The sequence below is a fragment of the Anser cygnoides genome, chromosome 3 (assembly GCF_040182565.1).
Source record: "Anser cygnoides isolate HZ-2024a breed goose chromosome 3, Taihu_goose_T2T_genome, whole genome shotgun sequence".
Lineage (NCBI taxonomy): Eukaryota > Metazoa > Chordata > Aves > Anseriformes > Anatidae > Anser > Anser cygnoides.
In genome coordinates, this window is record NC_089875.1 from 7,811,646 (window position 1) to 7,827,614 (window position 15,969).

The following is a 15,969-nucleotide window of genomic DNA, read 5'->3' on the forward strand; positions in this document are numbered from 1 at the left end:
TCTGTAATCATGGTGGCGTTTGTGGTATGAATGACAGCTTACACCAATAGGCACAAAATGCGCTTCCAGAAGCTTCGCTGAGCTAGGACAGAACAGAAGCAGCTGCAGACTGCCAAAACATTTGAAACATCTAGGACAAGACACTTTTGAAATGTAGCCTGCTACCTAGCTCCTCCGCAAGCAAAGATGTTGATCAGGGACTGCGAAGGGAGTTACTTCCCCATCCTCCCTGTACTGTGCTGCTGTATCTCATGTTCAGCTAGGCTGGGAGTGCTTGGAAAATGCTCTGCTTTGGGTCGGTCCAAATTAGTATAAAACAAATAGGTAACAAATTTGCAATGGCTCTGTATGAGGCTTACAGTCGCCTTTTTTGTTAAGATTAGTCACGTTGCCCAGTAGGAAAGCAAGTAGGAAAGAAGGGTATCTTTACAACTCACTGCGCTCTTGGAAAACCAGATTGGATGCTCCTGTTCACATCACCACAGCAATGCAGACCTCTCTGGTGGAAGTATTTTTCTTGTGGAATTATACCGCAGGTCCTGCTAGGTAGCTACTCCCTTTGTTCCTACGAGCCGAGCTAGTTGCAAGATCAGCTATCATGCTTATAGCCTCTCACTAAAAAGGAGGAGATTACAAAGGGGGCAAAATACCCTAGAGGGTCCCCCTTTATCAGAACCTTCCCTGTCAGTTTGCCTTCTCATTTCCTGAGCTCTTGTCTGATTATTAGTGTACTGACAGAATAAAAATAACCTCATATTCCTACATGAATCATAAATAAAACCCTTTTATTTCATCAAAGAGGTTGGCAGGTTTATAGTCCTTTGCAATGCATGCACGATCTGAATGACATACCTTTAATTTTGCTGACAAGCTTGTCGGGGTCCTAATGAAAAAGAGTGAAAAGTGGGTGACTTCTCTAAAGGTTTAGCAGTTGCTTTTTGGTGAGGATATATATTTCACCTTGCCACTGTAATCAAGGAGCCAACTGATCTTGGTAATGAACTCTTCAATTACAGTCCACTTTTGACTCTTCAAGAATGCCTAGGCAACAATACCACAGTGATTATTGCTGATATTACAGATTAAAGTCACCTGGAGGGAAAGAAAAAAAAAAAAAGGAGAGGAAAACGAAAAAGAAAACCTGATCAGTGTCCTTGCTAGAGTTTCAGGTATCAGAGTGCATGCGCAATGAACCGAAAAGAAAGATCAAATTCCAGATTTTGAACAGTTAGATTTTATATCTCTGTTGTACACTGGGCAATAATAAAATCACTTCTCTCACTTGTATTTCACATTATGTATCTCCCCCTATTAGTTCCCCCCATAGCTAGTTTCTTTTTAGAAACCAATATCAGGTATGGTAGAGCTAGCTTATCTTGGGAGAATCCCATGAAAAGAAAAGAATAATGCAAACAATTTCTTTTGGTGTCTCTGGCAGGCAAGTTTCCAGATGAAGGTTGCATGAAGAAAGAACAGTCCAGGAACACAGAAAATAGATACAGTACAAACAGTCTGAAAATCTCTCCTATTTCTGATCTTTCCTAGAGTGAAAAGTTTAACGGCTTGCAAAGAGGAAGGCAAACAGTTAAAACATATATTTTTAGCAGTGGTGGAAGTGCTTTCCCCTTCTTCAAAACATCTTCTCTTATTTCTACTTTTACTGTCTCCTATTTTGTTCATGTAAAAGTCATAAGGAACACGGGCCCCAGAGTTTGCCTTCTGACCACAGACAAATTGTCAAAGCCACAAGCCTTTTCCCTCTCATAATAGAAGTCCTGCTTTTTCGGAAATGTCCCAGGTCTTCACTTAATAATTCAGAAAGAGATTAAGGGAATAGGACAGCTATATTTGCTGTCTTGGAGATTATCCTTTGTTTTGCTGGTGATTCCTGTCTTCAGCAATAACTCATCCGAGAAAGTCTGGCATTTGGCAAGTTACCCCAGCCTGACTGCTGTTCTCTTTTGTTTCTTTTCTCCCTCTCTCTCATTCCCTCTCTTTTTTTCTTTGCCTGGGGGAGTGTAGAGGTGGGTCTGCTGACAGGGGAAATGAGAGACAACTGAAGTCATCTGACTGGAGAAAGAAGCAGGGGTTGTGTGTGCAGGACTGTGTGTGCATGGGAAATGGGGCAGAACAAGGAAAAACTTGTGGACAGTGAATGCCAGATCATTATCTTGTCAGGGTTCTACAAGATTTCAGAGCTACACTTCTAATTTTCATTACTTCCCATTTTCCTTTGATAAGTTCAGAAGCAATATCTAATTTTATTAGAAGCTTCTCATCAAACGTGGATATCTTCCTTCCTCAAGGGATTTCCTAGCCTCAAAAACATCAGGCTCTGTGAAACATTAGCTAATCCCAGTTAGAGTTACTTGACCCTATCAAGCAAAGAAATAAATTTTACTCTTCATGAGAGTCCTACTGTTTATGCTCCAGACAAAATTCTTAGATCTCAAAAGTTTTCAGAGGGAAAGCATTTTTCATAATGCCAGAAAACCGGCCTTAAAGACCTGGGCCATAGAAGCCTGAACTGTTTCTTGTTTCAAATTAAATACCTTGACAGACTTCCTCCTGACTGGGGCTGCTATCAGTGCCTGACTTTCTTGGCACAACATCCGAATGGGTAACGGCAGGAGCCCTTGCTGGCAACATGCAGTCCCATGCTCTGCATATCACTACTTCTTGCCCCCGACCTTCCCTGCATGGCTGCACACAGAGGGGACTGCGGGCAACCGGGGCATTTCTCCCTGGGCAGCGCAGACTGTGGATGGCCCAAGGAGAGGCTCGCAGCTCGCTGAGCCTCCTACAGCAATGTTTGTGCCCAGTGTGACTGCACAAGTCACCGTGGCTTGCCCAGGAGCAGGCGAGCAGGAAGCTACTGGTTGAAACCATCACCAGGACACATGTAAAATGCAGAAATTTTGGCATGCATTCACAGCTGGTAGAAGGCAAAGCACAGGCTCCAAACCTGAATCTTTCCAAAGCTGTTTTGCTCCACTCCAACACGTTTAACAGACAGAATCACCCCAGACGTATTACCTTGGTACATGGAAAGTACACTGCATCATACTGTATTTTAAAACATATCATAGCTTATTTTAAGGTGAAATTGAATGTGTTTTGTACTTATTTAGTGCCTTGCTCCATCAGCATATCCCCAGTGCCTTAGAAAACAGGGGCTCAGGCACTCTGGCTGTAGTTGTATTACTTCTTCAGCTGTTTGAAATGAAAGGTCTTGTTAGAAAAGGTTAAGAAAAGACTTACATACTCCAAAATTATCAGTTTGTTATCACTATTAATAATACTTTATAGTACTTAACATGCTACTTTTCATCTTCAAAGCACTTTGCAAATATTAATTAATCCTCACAATCTGCCTGTGGGGTAAGCAAACGTCGTTGCTCTCAGCAGTCAAGTCACAGGGTTAACTGACTTGCCCAAGTCTAGAGGGTCGGGATCAGCCTCTGCACGTCCTGCTCTGATGCTCGAACTATTTAAACAAGCATTTCCCGTGTGCTCAGATGGGATGGCGGATGTGTACCGCTTTCAAACGTGAGACATTTTCTTAAAATGATGTATTAAAATGCTAACTGCAACTTCTGCTGCTTGAACAAGGCTGCAGTTCTCTCCCTTCCCACATATTTCTGCACTGATACGAGATGTGGACAGGCATCAGCTGGCAGCTGCTCGGAGACCCACACCCAGCACAATCGCGGTGAGGACCTGAACTTGTGTCCTCAATACAGCAGTGAAAAATTGTAGGCTCTGTTTTGTGTGTGACTATGAAACATATGCATGTGTACTACCTACAGCTGTGTGTGTACATGCGTACATGTATACTCATGTATGTGTGTAGATATATACAAACTTTCTACCTAGTTCTGCTCAGCTTTTATAGCTGGGAGTTCATTACATTGCTTTTTTAAAGATCCTATTAGTATGATGCCAATATTATTACCAGGCGGCAAAAAAAAAGTCCAGGTATTTTCTGCAAAGACTGAAGGGCTAAGTTCATGGAAGAGCTCCAAGTACACTTCTAAAACTACTTCCAAACTGCACTTTGCAGTGGAGAATAATATATGCATGCACAAAAGTGGCCAGAGTCATAGCTTAAAGAAGAAGCAGACTTCTTTAAAGATTTGACAGGTCACAGTCACTTGAGACACAACTAAAATTAAGTGTTTCACTGAAAGCAGCCTGCACATTGCTGTGGACTGATTAGGGTATTTTTTTTTTTTCCAAACAATTCCAAACACTTCCAGTGCTAACAAACTACTGAAGGTTTAGGGGAAAGAAAAACAGGCCCATGATGTGTTTTTATTTGCCCATGCTTCTTTGAGTTGGTAAATCACACTACTTTGCTTTATTGAGTGTCCCTTTAGGAGTATATTGGAAAAAATTTTATCTGCCACAATTAATACAGCGCCTAGTGCATCACGCGGCACAGCCCTGGCATTGAAACTCAGCATTCTCCGGGAGCCCTTTGGTCCCACACTGGATGCCAGAAAGGATCGTATCTGTGACATGTGATACAGCCGCTGATAAATGATGGCGCGAATGCAGAACAAAAAGGCTAATGAGTTCTATCCAACACCACACTACTTTCATGAAACGAATGTGATGATGACCCTATTTGCTACTCTTTTTTTTTTTTTTTTTTGGCTAGTGAGCTACTTATCCCTTTACCTGTGTGTTAGTTTTATCTTTTCTGCACAATGCTATGGAGAGACAGCCAAAATTAATGTCAGCATCTCCCTTCACTTTTAAGATATAAAAGAGCCTCTGAAGGTAGAGTAAACCAAGGAGGCCAGTAACTAATTATAACCCATTGTACTGGACTTCGAGAAATAATGAATAGAAGCCATTCCCCACACGCTTACCGGAGCGCTTTGCAGAGACAGTGGTGCCTTTGTGGGAGAGGGAGATCCCTTCACTGGACCAGAGAGAGAAGAAATGGAATTGTTAATGTATGTAAGATGCAGGCAGATTTCTATGGTACTATTTCATTGCAGAGGCAGAAGGTAGCAGAGCCAATCATGAAAAGCGTAAAGGTGTGAAGGCACAAAGATGGAGAGTTGATTAAAAGCACCGTGGGGAGCATGAGCGAACAAATCAATGGTAATGATGGAATTATGCCTGAGCGGAACCCAATAGTCTACGGTGTCCTGCCGACTTGGCGCTGGGGATTAAACGTCGCGAGGAGCAGAGCCGAGCCCTTGTCCAGCCTGTCGGTGCTGAGAGATACACTAATTGATGGGACAGGCTGCGCTATAAAACTGGGTGAGGTCTCTTGAGGAATGACCAAGCTCGGTGTAAGCACCTTTTGTGCCCCGGTGAGTTGCGATGGCTGAATTCTGCCCAACCAGGAGCCAGGGTGGAGGAGCAGTGGTGTCGGGAGAGGTGCCAGCGGCAGCCGTCACACCTTGGGGGAGCGGGACGGGGCTTGTCTCAGGACACGGGCGTGTGAAGGAAGAAAAAGTAAGAGAGTAGTGAAGGAGCCCATGGGGCTCAGTGAGGTTAGAGGTAGCGCCTGGCAGGGAGGCAGCAGAGCCGAGATGCAGTGGCTTGCAGCGGTGGGGGAGAGAGGGGCTGTGGCAGTGCCTGCATGGAATGATGGCGTGCCGGGGTTTGGAGGCGCAGGCAGAAGCCGAGGGAGCACAGATCAGAGCCAGCTGTGAAGGCACTGAGAGAAAGGCCTGGAGCAGCCTGGAGGGAGGGAAGAGAGGACTGGAGCAGCCGGCGAGATCAATGCGGGACTGGCTCTCGCTGGGGCAGCAGGGGCTTAGGGCTGCCAGCACTCACCAGCGCTCGCTGAGCTTGCCCTGCCACTGCCACACCGAGCACGTTAGTATAAAAGTACAACAGTAATACCTCTGTGAGCAGTCCTGTACAAACACAGCCTCACTTCCCTTTTCCTTCACTATTTTAGGGACTCCTGGGCTGATAAGAGGCTTGCATCGTTATGTATATATATCCCAGGTGCCCCGTCACTGAGACATCAGGACCACAGGTGGCTACAGAAACCCACCAAGAACATGGCTGGCACGGTGAAGAAGCACGGGGTGAGGATGCTCTGTGTCACGTTGTGAAAAGTCACTTTGCAGAGGGAAAGAAACATCCAGGCTGCTCCCAATACTCAGCAGTTTGGGCTCTAATCTTCTCTGCTTTTGTGGTTAATGACATCAGGAAGAAGGGCTCGGGGCCATTCTGCTTGCCCCAGGTTGGTCGCAGAGTGCTGCCACAAAGGTAGATTTGATGGATGGGAGGATGAGCAGAGACAGGGCCTGTCAGGATAGACTGGGAGTGCTGAGACCTATCCATAAAGAATAAAATCATGAGTTCGAGTGTGCCGTGATACTAGGCATCCTGGAGATTTTCTTTCTGATGGCATTGGCCACGCTGCTTGAGAGCCAAACTGAGAGCCTCAGTCTGCTCAGAGCCCCTGCACGTGGCTGGGACCACCACGATGGCTCAGCTAAGAGACCTTCACGTTGCTGGAGTCTGCCTGCACACCCAGCAGTCAGGCCAGCTGGGTAGGAGGGAACAAACTTTAATCACCTGGAGTCCTTATCTCCACAGAGAAAATTATCCAAAGGAAAAGATCAAGATTCACAATCAGAAAAAGCACCAGTTCTTTCCAAATGGTCTTAATTAAGATGATTTAAAAGTGGTCAGGTAAAATATTGCTCTTTCGTAGCAGCAGCAAGGTACGAGGCTCAGAATTGGGCTTGAGCACGTGTCCCTGTACAGGCCCATTCTCCAGATAAGGTATTTTCTCTTGGAAGCAGCAAGCACCAGAAACTGGAGAGGGAGGTCTAGTCATGGCACAAATGCTGAATGTAAATACAATGCATTCCAGTACATCCCCTTCAACAAGCCCTAGAGCAGAGCTCTCTCTTCCTGTTGATGACAATGCAAAGGACTTCAGCATAATAGTATTTACTCTGTTAAATGAGAGCTGTTAATGCACTTCAGCCTTCGAAACAAAACTTGAACTATTTAAGTGCACCATTTCCAAACCAGAGGATTTATTTGCATGTGGCTGTTGACTTCAGTGGGAGTCACTGCTGCAACCGAATGCACTGCTTTGAAAGTCTTCTCGACGGGGGAAAAGACTGAGTTACACATAGTGGAAGATAATGCCCTTTTGCTTTAAGCTCAAGCAGAACCCAGTGCAAGGAAGCACAGACTTAGTTTAGATACAATTAGAAGTTGAAAATAAAATTTGAACTTTGCAGGTTTCAACTTTCCAGAGCCAAACTAGGCCTAGAAAGACAGCAGCAATTGGACTGGATTTGTTGCCCCATCAAAAATTGTAATTTACAGACATCCTAGGCAAATTCTATGAGATTACAGCTTATCAAGGACTCTGGAGGCGAGCTCCAGACCCATTTGGACATTGCTCAACTCAGTTGCCTTATGCAAGTCACTTCACCAACTTTTACCTCACCTCCCTGCAGTAAATTGGGAATAAATATATTCATCTTCCTAGAGACCACTGGATGGGAAATAAATAACGTTATTAGGTACAGTCATACTAAATGGGTGATACTAACATGTAAGTAACTTGTCTTGTCTAGTAGACAACATTTCTTTTACACTTGAGGGTGCTGGGAAGTTTTAATAAGTACCTTGATGTTTGCCTACATACTGACGAGAGTCACGCACTTGCTTAGAAAGTATTTTGTTATTTAGTTTTAAAATATACAATTGAACCTTTCAGCCCACTCTTCTTAAAGCTTTTCAACTCAGAAACCAAGTAAGCACTTTTAGTTAAACTCGTATGGTCGCGTTTGTTCCAACCTCAGCTCCCCCGTCTGAGAAACTAATCTTTCCCAGGATGAAGTTTTCTTTAAAAATACAATGTAGTAATCCCCTTTCTAACAGAGACTACACAACTGTCTTAATCTTTGCCCACATATGGAAGGTACTTGAAAAAAAACATCGCTTTTGTAGATCCAGCAACTTTAGAAGACAGAAATCAGTAAACAGCAGGCTAATCACTCTGTCTCCATTGACAAGCAGTGAAGGAGTTAATTATCTGCTTCTTTTCACTAATTCTGTTGCAGAGCTTGGTTGTGCATATTAAATGTCCAAGTTACCAGATTCAAAGAAAAACTTGATCTCAATTTGGCTACATATTAAAAGTGGCATTCCCTGTTGTCCTACCTAGCACTGTTAATTGCATACATTTAGCCCTCTATTGGAGAATAATTTAGTTTCAGATTGAAAAGAAACAGCCCTGGCCTTGGTTATTTTGGCATACAAGTCTCCAGTATGACTCTGTTTTCTAAGCAGACATTAATGATTCTAAAACTAATATTCATTGTTTGAAGAGGCATAGCGGCCTTGGCATTTACTTAACCTTTTGTCTCATGTATGAAACTGAGTCAGCCTAAATCCTTTTCTTAATTAATATCTATTCTTTTTTTTCCCTGTCCAACATTATTTATTAAACAATTTGTATGCAACAATTAGAGTTGAGAGATTAGAAAAAAAAACCACACACAACACTGCACGAGCAAGCTTGCTTAGTATAACATCAACCATGAAACTGGTCTTTCAGCTCCTACAAAATGAATGGGACGGGAATGGGGAATAAGGGAATAAGTAAGGTCACATAAAAAAAGTGAAAACCAAGTCTCACCATTCACCAGTTAGTCCTAACATTAAGCCATTCCCTACTAAAAATATATATAATTCTAGAGGAAAAGGGATAAAATACTACTGCAAAAGCATAAAAAACAGGAATTCAACACCTCTTGTGAATGCTAGTGATAACTATGATTGTGAATAAAAGTACAGCCACTGAATCTTTCTTCTAATTGCTTTGATAGGGAGAAATTATCATTTGAAACTCCTGTAATGTTTCACAGGACAGTACTGTCTGCTCTATACGCACTGTCTCATCTGGACCTCACTTACTTTTCCAGTGGGTTTCTTCCTATACACTTCTTTGCACTTTTGTGATTGCAGTTACTTTGCACATGCTGGCGAACGTGCAACAAAATACTCTTAATGCATGTTCAAACCAACATGCAAAATGGTGAGGACACCTCTGGCAGTGAAAATAAAAACATTTGAGGGTTGCATTACCAATTGTATGACATTAATTGGGAACCAGATTGCAGCTGGCTTGCATATAAATGCACATGAGAAGTAAAGACTCAAGCATCTTTCCTCACCTATTATGCTTTCAGCCAGTAGCTATGCATAATCATGGACCTTTTGCTTAGTGGAGGGACTGTCTGCAAGAGGGGTGACCAAATCACCTTTTATAGCTTACCAGGGCTGGATGACAAAACTGATCTAGATGGAAAACTATAATGTTCTCCAGACTTCGAAGTCATAAGCAGCATGGACATGACAATATGAGCCATACCTTGCATCCATTAGAAGACTCATGGGAATAAGGTTCTTTCTAGGTGCTGGCATCAATGTCATACTAAATCCTATACTAACCAATGATCCTCAGTCTCTAATGCTCTTTGAAGATCTCTGGGTACCACACAAAGCTCTTGACCCACATCTTTCACATGAACCTATAGACACTGAATGCTGCTACCTGTATGACAAACTCCTAAGGGCCATATGCACCTTGCTTCTTTGCAGGCGGGGAAGACGTGGTGAAGAAACAAAGTGGGACCATTGCTTAGAAACCTTCCCAAGAGCTGAACTGGACCCCTTCCACTACTTCAGCACTGATGCTCCCAAAGGAAACACTCCATCCCTAGGGATCCAGCAGTGCCATTTTTTTTCAGTACCTCACCAGTGTGGCACTACTTGAAATACTATTTTCAGGGAAATAGTTCAACAGATAATTTCAGGGCATGAACTTAGACAGTACGTTTTAAAATCCAAATGCATGCCTATAAACCCAACATATTAATAAGTTAACTATTTTCAATAAGACATCAACATTTGCATGCATCTTCCTACTTGTTATGTGCAGTACTACATTTTTTAATGTTTCTTGGATGCTAGCCAGAGAGTCTGGGTCCCTAGTTAGTTCATCTATTACTTTCTTGCCACAATAGATCTGGGTCTTGGCCAAGTATTGGACTCATACTGCATACAAAAACACAGAATTCTTTCCCTTATCTATTGATAGTCTTTGCTTCCCAGGGAAGGGGAAAAATATCATAAATTAAGATAAATAAGTACATAAAAATCCACCACTAACTGTAGTAGAACTGTTTTTAGCATCTTTTAAAACTATGTGTAATCAAAAGATTTCCTTAAGCATTTATACAGCTTTAGTCTCCCGAGTCTAATTCATGACTATTCAACTGAACAGGAGAGGAAGATCTCTTCTTTAAACCCCTCCTTGAGCTCCTTAGGCCTTCCACAAGAGTGAGCAAGCTTACATGACCTGAAATAAAACAGTAGAGAAAGAGGCTTCGGTGCCACCCTCCCTTTTTCTGTGTTTCTCAGTCTATAGACTATGGAAGGGTTTAAAGAGGCCATGAAGGATTAGAGGCTACCTCTGTTTTACATTTGACCTTGAAAATTTGTATCCATTACTCAGGGCCTCTGGTGTCTTCATAGGAAGAGACATGAACACAGGAGATGCTGTTTTGAAAGATTTTTGAAAATATTGTTCAGTCCAGCCCTGATGGCAGGGCAATGAATATTGCCTTTTATTGTCGGTTTAAGGTAGCAAATTAATACTTAAATTAAGAAAGAACAAGAAAAAATGAATGAACGATGTAATGTTCCTGGCCGTGGTTTCAGAGCCTCTTTAATCTGCCAGAAGTCTGAGCTGTCTTTGAAAGGACTGGTCCTGCCTGCCTGTCCACCTCTGATGGGACCACTTTGTCCCCCAAAAGATGTGCTTTTGATCAGAGAAATGATAGGCTAAAACACCATCTGCCCCTAAAGATGCCACCCTCAGCGAAGCTGCTGAGCACAGGGAAATCCAACACTCCTCAGAGCAGGGCGGGCAGGAGGAGGAAGTAGGGACGGGGTGGGAAGCGTGCACTGTGCCCTTGGGTAACGGTCCCCTTCCTGCTGACCATGCAGCCACCACAAAACCTGAGCCCAGGACATGTGGGGCAAAGCAAAGAGCAGAGAAGAAGATGTTTCATCTCCACCCGGGCTGCTGCTAAAATCCCAACCCAGTAGGCACGGAATATCTTGCTGTCAGCGTAGCGCTAATCATAGCAGTCCACTGGGTTGACTTGTAAAATGTTGCTAATAATACGAAGATAGTTGACAAGTTAATAGAACATGATTCTTGTACCTTCTGCTTGAGAGGTGTAAGTATTTTTTTCTGCTTAATTTGCCCAAACAAAGCGTCAGTGCCTTAATTTCAGTTATTTCAGAAATTAGATCCTCTTGAAGAATGAAAGGATGCTGTGTTTGAGAGGGGTAGCTTTTTTATGAAGGCACGTAATTAATGGAAGCCATTAAAGATACTTGTAAAAATGATTCAGATTTTTATATATGATGACTAACTAACCTATTATTGCTCTTCTTGGTCAGAGATTAATGGGAATTTCTTAAAGGATAAAGAATTATTTAACAAGCTACAGGATATGTATAGGCTTGGAATACACTGTGATAGTGTGAATAATAAGAAATGTGGCTGTTTATTTCCTTGACTAATGAACCAAAGCTAAACTCAGAGATAGTGAGATGTCAAAAAAAATCTAACAGGGCCAGTGGATGTTTTTTACATGAAGCTAAACATATACTTTATTGAAAGCAGCTACTGTTAAGAAATTCAGGTTCTCGTGTGCTCTAACCCAGGGTAGTCTACCAGTATGACCTCTGATAACACTGAGAGGCTCCAAAGACTTTAAAGGAAGAGTTTAAAATCAGGTGATGCTGAATATTCAACAGCTCCTTGGGAGGACAGAGAAAGATTGCAAGGCAGAGAGAAGAAACCTCTTTTCTGCTTGCAAGAGCTTCCCATGAAGATATTTTGTTTACCAAACAATGACAACAATGTTTTGGTCAAAGCTTTCTCTGCAAAGAAAAATGACTTCTGAGACCGCAGGTAGCAGGGTCACTTCATGAGTCCCTTCATGACAGCAGCCAGGGACAGTTTTCATTCTCCCAACCCTGTCAGATTATAAGTAACCTCAGCGGGTTTTGAAGCACCTTGGCCCCACTGGGTTGAAACGCACATGCAAAGAGGGAGTAGGGCATTTCTAGGTGGACTTTGGCAGCAAGGGAAGAGAGCATAAAACATTTCAGGAGAGGAGAAAAAGAAAGGCAAACTAGCTTCTCAGGCAGCCAAAAACAGGTTTCAGTTCTTTTCACAACTGATTTGCCAAGTATTTTCCACAGTAACTGCTCTGAGCAGCACACAGCAATGACTCAAGCGCCTAGGTGAAAGGTAAGCAATACTGCCCTGTCTCTGGCTGAAACATCGTGGCTTTCTCCAGCCCTTTTCCAAAGCTGATCCCAACCAAGCCAGCTAGTAGCAATAAGCCTCCTGCAGCCTGGTAGCAGTGATTTTAATACCCACTGTACCTTCCCCTTCTCAGTGCTCAAGGGCTTTTTGCCTTCAACTTTCTGAAGGCACACAAAGAACTGAATAACATTTTCTCCGTGTACCTGGCTGCAGCCACAGCGCTGACGGGGGTCCTTTCGACATTTTAAAGGACTTGAAGTACACAACAACATGGCACTGCAGTCGAGAACCTCGCCGGGGAATGGAATAAGAAGATTTATTTTATTTTTAATATTTGAAAGATTTCAAAAAGCATTCAACTGGATTTCTCACTAAGAGGATGAGTGAAGAGAATCCTTTGTAACTAAGCTGGGAGGCCCAAGTCTTTTATCCATTGTTACACAGTTTTTCCCCAGGGCAGAGTTAGGAAGGGCTGCAAGCCCCAGAAGCTTAACAAGACGAGGATGTTGGGTGGGCTTCTCTGCCATTGCCTAAGCTCCTCCCAAGGTAGCAGCCGCCAGAGCGCAGCGGGTCCCGCTCGCCATTCAGGCACCCAGGGGACTGGTTTGGGGAGATGCCAGCAGCAGCTGCGCCTTCCTGGTGCACCCTGTCTGCCCTGCCCACAAGCACCCTTGGTACCGAACCGCCCCTATGCCGGCTGCCATAACCAAGCAGAACAAAAGCCTTCCCATAGGGGTTAGCAGTGGATTGGCACCCAGGTTAATTGCTGTGCACCAGGCTTTGCCAAGCTGGACGGCTTTTGAAATAATATATATGACTGGTTAGCCAAAGATAGCATATCTCCTGTGGGACAGACTGCACAAAGGGAGGAAACTAGTGCAGATATACCAGTAACACCTTTTTTTTTTCTTTTTTCTTTTTCTGCACTGTGAAGTTTTTACATTTTGATGTGAAAACTCTACAACCTGGACATGAATGAATTGGTGGGTTTTGACCAAATGGACTTCAGTACATTTTTCCCAAGCTTGCTTCACTGCAGGGACAGAATCACCTGCCCTTCCCCTTGGGTGATTCCCAAGAGCCAATAACATGAGAAGTTTGGGATCTGGGCCTGATCACACAGGACATGTTCTTACCCTCCCAACAGATCTTCCTCCAGGACTTGGCCAACCTAGTTCACTACAAAACCATAAACATGCAAAATCTCTACTGGTAAAATTTTTGCTTAGCAGCATTTCATAGCACTTCTGGTCTCTGAGAGATTTTCACTTTTAATACAGCCACAGAGGTGCCTGAACTAGGAGCAGCAAGAGGCAGCTGACTACTTCTGTCCATTTGTGCCTCAATCAATGTGTCAGAGTTTACCATTCAGAGCTGCTCTCAAATAAAAGGTGAAATAAGGCAGCTTTTACGTAATTAAGCAACTCCTTCCTGACTTGCTAAAAAACTTGTGGCACCCTAATAGAGCAGAAATTTTAAAGGCAAAAGCGTCATGTACAATCCCACTGCCCAGAAGCAGGACAGTATGGAGTTTGTAAATAACAACTGCAATACAAGTAATGCCTATTTGCTTACTTGATCCCACTGAAAATTAATGGTCTGTGGTTTAGGTATGTGTCAGTGCCATAAAGCAGGATACGCTTGGGGACCAGGAAGTGTCTGCTTCATGTGTTAATGATGGAGTTATGGAGTGGCAGCAGCCATTTCATAGACAAAGTTGCAGATGGATTTGTACTATATGCTCAGCTCTCCCTTCTTACATTCTAACAAAAAGCCGAAGAAATTTCTAGGTCAGACCTGAGGCCAACGCTGAAATTTTCCTACAAAATTCGAGAGGGATCCAGCTAAAGATTCTTTAATGGTGCCACCCCTGAGAAAACACAGCCCCCAAACACCGATGGTGCCCTTCCTTGCAGTTAGGTGTACTCTCACGCAGGGGGGAATAAGGATATGAACAAAACTGTGTTTGACCACGTTATATTGCCCCCCAAAAGCCTCTTCTCCACCAACGCCCCACCTCTCCTTCTCTAGCCCCACCATTCCCAGAGAGATGCTTGAATAAACCAAGAAAAAAGCATTATACTAAGGAGTTTTAATATATTTTAATGTTTATGCTATGGCTTTTTGTATAATAGGAATAATCGCTATTGCTTTGTAGTACACTTACAACAAATAGCTTTTGAGATTGCTCAAACACTTTAGCTCCACTTCAGCTCTTAATCAAACTCAGCAGCTGTTTATTGCAATTACACTATAAAGCAATAGACATTATCCCTTAACTAACTGTCTTATTAATATAGGTAGTTACACAGCTATTTCATAGTTACTCTTAAATAACTGCTTTTAATTATTTTATTAACATAAATAACCATCTCAATAAATTTAAATTAAATGCATATGTGAGAAATGTAATTTAAAGCATTGCACAAAATTGCATCTGTTTACTAATGTTTAAATTGATGTCATTGTGTAATTCAATTAAAATGCAACTTTAATTTATTTCAATTTTTGATCACCATGGAACACCTAAGACACTAGGACTTCCTAAATATTGAAATGGGCACTCTCTGGACTGTCTCCTGTTGCTATATTTTCTCTGCAATCTTAGTTTGCTGCCAGGAGAATGAGATTTCTTTTTACCCACAGAATTTACAATATCCCCATTTAGTTTAATTTTCTTCTCATTCCCAGTCAAAGCAACAGATGAAACTGGACTGCATTTTGCCTTCTAGTTCTCTTACGCAATTCTGCTTTCAATGGAGAAAAGGATTTTACTTTGCTCTGCAATGCTGGATCCTCCATGTCTTATGCCATTTGTTCTGGTAGGATCAAGCTCTTTGCTTTCAGCTAAAGCGAAGGCAGACATTGCCTGACCTGGCCAAAAAAAACCTTATTCTTTCTCATGCTGCCAGTTTCATGTTCAGAGACCTCATTCCACCCAGAAGTCCTCCACTGCAGAGCAGGCAACACTTGCACAGCAACTTTTATTCCACAGTGCCACTAATGAACATTTATCTGAAAAGAAACCATAGCACAGATGAGTGTATGCCATCTCTCCTACTGCAGAGTGGTCTGCTCATCGTACTAGTGTATTCAGATGCTTTTTCCCCCAGAGTCCTCGCTACTGGGGATGAAATTGCGAAGCATCTCCTGTCCTTACCCTGTCTCAGATTCCTCCCCTAAAGAATAAAGGGGACAATGCTTGCTTGCTGAAGAGCAAGGACAAGAGGAGAGGGACTCCCTCCACCACTTGTCTCCACAGACAGGAGACATGTAAGGCAAAAATTCTCTGGGGATCTTGATTTGGATCCCAGCAGTTTTTAAGCTCCAAAAATATGGATACTGAAGCATGTTTGACTCTTAGATATCAGTTGATGTCAAAGGTGCTACAGGAGAGTAACAAAGCAAAGAATTTTGTCTGTGAAATCCAATTTACCGATGGTGAATTCTGCTAACTAGTGAAGTCCATCCAATCTGCTCATTAGAGGACACAACCTCCCTATGCCGAATTATTAAAGGAATGGCATTTCTATGCTCTGTATTGCGAGGAAGGGTGCCCCAGTGACACCATGCCTAAGGAGAAGTGGAATGCAGCTGGAGACAACAAAGAT

At 42.8% G+C, this 15,969-nt stretch overlaps 1 long non-coding RNA gene across 1 annotated transcript in view; it reads right to left on the reverse strand.

Annotated features, from left to right (window-relative positions):
- Nucleotides 1–2,439: 2,439 nt before the first annotated feature.
- The window catches only part of LOC106036626 (uncharacterized), a 505,620-nt gene continuing 492,090 nt past the window's right edge, over nt 2,440–15,969 (reverse strand). The window contains exons 10-11 of the long non-coding RNA XR_010830024.1: nt 4,878–4,930; nt 2,440–3,213 (exon numbers count right to left, since the gene is read on the reverse strand). This is a non-coding gene — a long non-coding RNA (uncharacterized lncRNA). The remainder of the gene's footprint in view (nt 3,214–4,877; nt 4,931–15,969) is intronic.